Below are 7836 nucleotides of genomic sequence, written 5' to 3'. Positions count from 1 at the left end.
TTCTTTGTAGGTAATACTGTTTGTTCAATCATAATAAGGGAATGGCTTTTTTTTTTTTAAAGATTTATTATTTATTCATACAGAACTGGGGTACAGGCCAGAGATATGGAGGGTGAGAGGATTCACCAGGGACAGAGTGGGGAGCAGGACAGGCAGATCGACGAAGCACACTGCTGAGGGGAACAGCGGGTGGGCCAGGAGAGGTCTGCCGGCCATGTGGTCACCTCCGGGGCAGGCGGGAATCGAACTCATGCAGAAGTGGCTTAAGCTTCTTAGTGCAGTGCTTTAACCCGCTGCACCACCAGGGAGGGCCCCAGAATGGCTTTTTAACAACAACAAAAAATAACAGCATTACTCTAGTGGGCAGTTTGACTAGGGAAGGGGAGACAGCAACAGGAAAATATCCTTATGTTACACAGGAAGCAACAGGTCTAAAGATGCTAGACCATGAAATAGCACAGACTTACTACTTAGAGATCCAAAAGTAACTACTAGAAAGGGCTTCAAAATGGCAGCCTCCAGGTAGCAGAACTGAGGGGCAGAAGCGGAGAGGCAGGGCTGACATAAACCTTTCAGTACCCCTTCACTTTTTAACCATGCACACTGTCACTGATAAAAATTTTTAAATCTGAGTAAAGTATGATAGGAAATAATAAACCTGATGGACAAAAACTAGAGGAAGAAGACAAAATAACTAAATATATGAGGTTGCATTTTGTAATAGTAGTGGGATTGTCTATAGGTATACAAATATACATATCTTTTAAAGAATATGTTATATAGCATAAAATTACTTATTATACATTATATATTTTATGTATAGTTATATTGGGCTTAATGTCAGTATATGCTATAACACAGAAATTTTAAAATTGTAATAAAGAGAATCTTGGGGAGAGGTAAGCAGTGGCATCCTAACTTTTCCGTATATCCCGATGCAAATAATAATAATAGAGCAACTAGATAAAAAAAAAAAAAAACAGGTATTTACGTCAAAACATGACCAGGTATCCTCATAAGCCCCAAAATACAAGAGTGGGGTAAATCACCAATGGCCGTGAGATCAGGGATTTACCAGTATCTATGCAGGAAAAAGAAGTCACTTGCCCAAAGTCACTCAGTCAGCAGGAAAAAGACCTTTTCACTTCAGGAAGTTAAACTCCCAAGGAAGTACTAACATCTGTATTCTCCCTGTATCAGGTAACAAAGGATGAAACTCGGTGTTTTCATTGAAGAAGATGGAATGTTCGTGGTGACCCATGAAAGCAAGAAGCCCAGGGACCTTGCCCTGAGAAGTGATCCCTTATGTAAAGTGCAAGTGCAGAAAGCTCTTTAGTATCTTTCAGCAGGATCATACATACTTTAGTGTCTGTTGTAAGAACTAAAGGACTCTGCAGTTTTCAAATGCATACGGCTATGATAGGTCATCTTTCAAGCTGGAAGAGCTCAGTGTAATCTCACCTAATTGACAATACTGGACGTGTAGCTGAAGGCTCAACACCCCCTGTGTGGCTGACACCCTCTTCCCAGGTCTGGTAGCTGTGGAGGGGCCTCTGTCCCTCCAGAGACAGCACCTGCCTCCCCCATACCGCCCTACCTCTAGCCACAGGGAGAGGTTTGGCCTGAGGATTGCTAGAGACTAGCACCTGGACAGCGGTGGGAAGGAAACAATTCGCAGACTTGAAAGCAGGTCAGGCAGGTGCCCAAGGGAAACAGCATTCATTCCAGAAGCCAATCTGCAAGCAGAAGGAGCACTGAGCTCAGAATAAGGACGCCTGGGGTCCTGACTGCCATTTACAGGACTGGTGACCTTGGATCAAGTCATTTAACATCTCTGAAACTCAGCCCTCCCAGGGGTATAAAAGGGTTAATAACACCTGCCCTGCCTGCCTCAAAAGGCGGCTGCATGGATCAGATGAGAAAATAATAACACTTGGCATTTACTGAAAGCTCGCCATGTGCCAGGAGAGTGGGCCACGAGCTGTATGTGTTTTAGTAGCTCTTAATTCTGCTTCGACCCGGTGACGTGGCTTCTCTTTTGTCCCTCTTTTACTGACTCGGAGTGTAATTTGCCCAAGTTAGAGCTGACATTTACAAGCGATCAGACTAACTCTGTGTTTTGTGCTCTTGACTCTGGAGCATTCTGGCGCCTCCAGGACACGCCACTGAAAGGACACTGTTTCCCTCAAACTACAGAAGACACACAGTAGATACCAGCTGCCACCTGCAAGGTAATTCCTCCACAAAGCAGAAGGGATGCTTCAAAGACTCCTCCAAGTAAAGCCTGCAAATGGAAGGAGAGATGGGGACCCAAACCCTTAAGAAAGGTCAGCCTCAGATGCAGCAGAGAGGGGTGCTGCAGCCTCCCAACTCACTCATGCCTGAGCAGTCAGACTCCTCCAGAGTCTCACTCTCTGAGAGCTCCCAGGGTTGAATGAGACAGTCCTCTTTTTGCAGGAGAGACCAAAGGAGGAGTCATAAGGGAGAAAACTCAAGGCCATTGTCACATTTCCAGTGATAGGAGCCAGCAAGCCCCACCAAAAGACCCCATAGAGAGCTAGATTCCAGTCCATGCTCTGACATTAACAAGCTGTGTGACCTTAGACATGTACCTCCACTGTTGGTACCAGAAAAGAGTTTTCCAAAACTTGGAAATAAGACAAAAAGACTACTCCCTGCCTTTTCAACATCATAGCAGAGAGCTGTCTAAGCTCCTCTAAGAAAAAAAGTTGCCAGAGCATTCCTTGTCACCAAATTGAGAGGGGGAGCCGGGTGGGGCAGAGCCATCAAAAAGGAGCAAGAGGCCCATTGGAGACCCAGAAGCTTCAAGGGGGACCCAGGTTCCAGGCACAGAGTAGTCAGAGATGCACAGGCATTTTGCACAGGAGGATGAGGAGTCCCTCTGAGCATGATGCAGGCAGACCTCAGAGAGAATAGGGTGAGGCGGGGAGGAGGGACTGGAATGAAGTATTCCTCTTTCTCCTGACTCACTCCTAATCACAGTTCTCAATGTAAGCATGTCCTCCTCAGGAGCCTTCCAAGACTCTTTGGACCAGGTCAAGTCCCCTTTAGTCATACTTGTCTGACTTGCTTCCATGCCGGGAGAGACTACCTTTCCATGAATGCTGGGAATTCAGCATGAACAACAGATTACCTGGCACACACAAGTGTTCAACTGCTATCCATTGAGTGGATGAGATAGAATGGGCAATGGATGGATTGATGGATGGACGGATGGATGGATGAATGGATGGGAGAATATCTGAAAATCCAGATGACAGCAATGGAAGGAAGATATTACATTCAAAGAAGCAAGGATTTGAGGGGGAAGAAGTACATGAATATAACAGTATATAAAGCGGTAGAAGGAAATTAGACTTTTGGAGGCAGGCATAATATACATTGCACATGCAGATGCCAACCTAGAACGCTATACACCTGAAGTATATATAATATTATTAACCAATGTTACTTCACAAGAATTTTTCTAAAATAACAGAATATCCTCTTATTACAACGTTTGGGAATTTGATTTTATTTTGCTATGCCAAGCCCATATATGCTTTCTGAAGGGAGGTGGGATCTACAATGAGGGAATTTTACCACCACTTAACTGTCAATGAGGAAATGCATTTCCTGGCTGCTGACTGATTCAAAGTTCCACGGTTTATTTTCAACTCATCATTTATTTTAAAAACTACTGACTTGAGTTTTGCCTCTGGCTACCTATGGTTCACCTCTCCTTATGCCTCAGCTTTCTTTTTAAGTTCTTCTTTATAATTTAACCTCCAAAATAGTGCCAACTTCCATTACTCTGACCTGCTGTCTGTATAATCCATCACAATGCTCAGAAGTTTCATCATTTATACACTTATATTGTGTCTCCAAAATAGCTTCTCACATCTAAATGTGGCATAAAAATCCTTAGTGAACACATCTATCTCGATTTGGGCTTCAGAAAATGTGTTCATCATAATTACCCTCTATTTACCTTTTATTCTGTAATCAAGTCAGATTCTTTTAAGCTCATGAAAGTATTTATCTAATATACAGAACTAGATGCTGAAGATACCAAGATGAACAAGAGAGATATGTATTAACAAATACAGCCAAGAATGGCAGGGGGCTGTTTTCCCTAAGGAACAAGCATTAACTTCTCTTACGGACAAAGTCAGTCCTACAACTTCCGTTGTTCTTTTTTCAATAAAAAGGAATAAAAATCTTGACACCAGCAAACTCAAATAACAGGCATCATTTTTCACTCACTGGGTTACAAACAATACTATCCAATGCTGAAATTGTATCACTACTTAGCTGTCAACGAGAAAGTGGTGATGGGGTCTCTTTATAGTCATTTCCTTCTGGAGAGGCATTTTATCAAATATTTTGACGACAATTCTCAGTGTGCTTGCCAGCCTCTCTACTTCTGGGTATCTCTCCTCAAGAGTTACACACGTGTGCAGAGACGTGTAAGGAAGTTAACTGCAGCAATGTTTACAACTACCTAAGTGTCCCTCAGCCCCAGACATCATGCAAGAGTTCAACAGTCAGGAAAATCCATAGGTACTGACATTTGAGTTGGAAAATTTACAACTTGGAGCCGTTGCCATTAAAAATTGAAAATGTGCATGTGTGGACCTGAGTTAAGTACTGCTGGGGTCTCCCTTCCTCCTTGTGAACAGAATACCCAGTCTTGTCAAGCAGCAGGCATAGATACATGTGTTCAGCAGCAGCAAGCCCCATTACCAGCCCTGGGATGGAGCGTGATTGGCTTTATGGAAATTCAGTCCTCTTTGACAGTGACTGGTTTGGGGGTTGTCCAGGGCCAAAGAAACACGAGGGAATGTCTGCAGGGTGACTTCTAGGGAAAACTTTCTCATCTGATCAAACATAAAAGCCCTGTCAGGAGAGAGGCCATTTTGTCCCATCCCTGCACAAGCCCCTGCTTCCTCCTGGCCTTGGGTGTGGGGGTTGGGACTTGAGGTACAGCAGCCATTTTGTAGCCATGAGACACAGGCAAAGAACCACAGACACACTGACCAGAAATGGTGTGTTGGTGACGCACTGGACGGATTCTGAAAGCAGATAGACTTCAATAAATGACAAATTAGTTTTGATGTAAGCCGCTACTTCAGGTTTTGTCTCTAACATCTGAATAAACAATGGACTCAAATGACAAAAACAACCTACTGGTTCTCCTGAAATAGATATTTTTCCAGAAAACTTATTTGAATGTTGCTTAGGCCAAAACTGAAAAAAAAAAAAAATTGTAATCCAATTTTAGTAACCACATCTGGCCTACATACTTGGGATCTAATTTACCCCATCTAGTCCTCATTTGCCCTCTCTTAATGTAGGTTTTGAAAAGTCACTTCAGATTTTCCATGCAAAGACTGCATAAAAGACAAAAAAAAAATGCAACAAAAGATATAGATACAATAGAAATTCATCCATTTTCAGAATTAAAAATTTAGGACAAAGGCCCTCCCTGGTGGCGCAGTGGGTTAAAGCACAGCACTGGGAAGCTAAAGCCACTTCCGCATAAGTTCGATTCCCGCCTGCCCTGGAGGTGACCACATGGCGTGGCAGACCTCTCCTGACCCGCCCGCTGCTCCCCTCAGCAGTGTACTTCGTCAGTCTGCCTGTTCTGCTCCCCACTCTGTCTCTGGTGAAGCCTCTCACCGCCCCTGAGCCTCTGGCCTGTACCCCAGTTCTCTATGTACAAATAAATAAATCTTTAAAAAAAAAAAAAGCATTTTAAAAAAAAATTTAGGACAAAATTTACATCCCCCCAAAAATGTACATGAGAAATTCCCAGTGAGTGATGCCATTAGCAGTGTTGGAAAGACAGAAAAAGGATAGTAAGGACAGGTCTGCAGGAGCAGGGTTTGGGGAGAAAAGCAGGCTTATTCAAGTAAATAACATATAGCTCAAGAGTTCTGGAGTATAAAGTGAGTAAGAAAGAAGGAGGATGGGAAGAGGCTGAAATAAAGGACCTATTTACCAAGCTAAGGAGCTTGACTATCACCTTGTGCCCGACGATGGCACAATGATTATAACATGCCAGCTCACGCTGCCTGAGAGCTTGCTCTGGGTCAAGCACTGTTCCAAACCTAGAAACTAACCCTGCAGGACAGGGTATGTTTATCCCCTTCCAGAGAGAGGGAAATGAATTAAAGTGTCTGGGAGAGATGAGTGGGTAAAGGAATTAAGCAAGATAGTAGGCTGAGATTTCTATTTTAAAAACACCTCTCTATACATGCTCAAATATTTACAGTTGAAATTATCTGTTTTGGCTTTACGTCAAAATAACCCATCTGTGGGTGGGAACACAGATAAAGACTTCCAGCAGCTGATTGTTGCTGAAGCTGGGGAATGCACCCAAGGGAGATTATTCTACTAACTATCTCTTTTTTGTGTGTTTGAAGTTTTACATAACAAATGTTTTTGTTTTAACTTATTTTTTTTATCTTTGCCTATAATGTGGAGATCCCACTGAAAAGTATACAGTAGGAAGTAATAAAACTAGGTAGGGTTTTGTTTAGCAGGTATATAAGCTCATGAGAGCTGGGGTTGACAGCATTTTTTGAGAAAAACATGCTTGGTAATTGGTCTTTAAAATGGGGTAAGGTAAAGAAAAAGCTAGGTCTTTGGGATAAGGTAGAGAAAAAGCTAAGCCGAAACAAGCTCTACGAATATGGTAGAATTGTGGGTACTACATGGGGAGAGCAAAGGGAAACCGAGAGGAGGGGCCCAATGATCAATGGTAAACCACTGTATGGCTCCTTGGTAGGGAGTATGGTGGGTGACACACCTCGTGGGGCAGGGGGAGAACCTATTCCCCTAAATCATAGTATTGTAAACCAGTTACCTAAAAAGAGAAAAAAAAAACTCAAGTGCATTATCATGTAAGCAGGCAGATGACTGATAGTTAGCTAGCTAACTAGCTGGCTGGCTGGCTGGCCAGACAGATGAACGGACAGACAGAAAGGTAGTCTTAGGTACCTAGTCTAAATCATTAGGTTAGTGGGAGTTAATATTTCAGGCACTCTCCCTCACCCAGTTTCACTTTCTGTGGTTTTTATCCCTGTCAACAAGTCTAAAATATATTATTTACAGTAACCTATTTTGAAAGTTCACATAACCTTTATTATTTACTTTATTTACTGACATTTATTAACCTCTTATTATGCCGTTTTCTATTTTATAGATTTTATCATAGGTATTTATTGGAAGAAACACAGGACATAATAAAATCTGCTACTATCCAGTTTCAAGCATCCACTGAGGATCTTGAAATGTATTGCCTGGATGAGGGGGGACTTAGTATATAAAGAATACAAAAATAGGGGCCCTCCCTGGTGGTACAAGGAGTTAAGTCTCAACATTATGAAGCTATTGGCAGTCACTGCAGCACCTGATTGACCCTGGACCAGGGAGGTGACCCATATGGCACAGCAGACCTCTCCTGTCTCACCTGCTACTCCCTTCAGCACCGTGTTTCAGTCCATCTGCCTGTTCTGCTCCCCGCTGTCTCTGGAGAATTCTCTCACGGCACCTGCACCTGTGACCTGTACCCCAGTTCTACATGCATAAATAAATCTTTAAAAAAAAAAGTGATCCAAAGATGTGAAGTAGAGATGACATTTCATCTCTATTATTTCCTCTAGAATAATGAGTTCCTGTAAATCTTTCACTCCAAAAATCATACACAAAAAGTAAGTGCACTCAAGGCTGGTGTCCCACCCAAAACATTGATTTAGCTGAAGTCAAGGTGATGGTAAAGTGCTACATTTCTGTTGCTTTCAATTATTCACATAATGTAATGCTGCCCTC

The sequence above is a fragment of the Condylura cristata genome, unplaced genomic scaffold, assembly GCF_000260355.1.
Source record: "Condylura cristata isolate star-nosed mole 26May11 unplaced genomic scaffold, ConCri1.0 scaffold00017, whole genome shotgun sequence".
In the NCBI taxonomy this organism is placed as follows: Eukaryota; Metazoa; Chordata; class Mammalia; order Eulipotyphla; family Talpidae; genus Condylura; species Condylura cristata.
Note: the sequence above shows the minus strand (reverse complement) of the source record.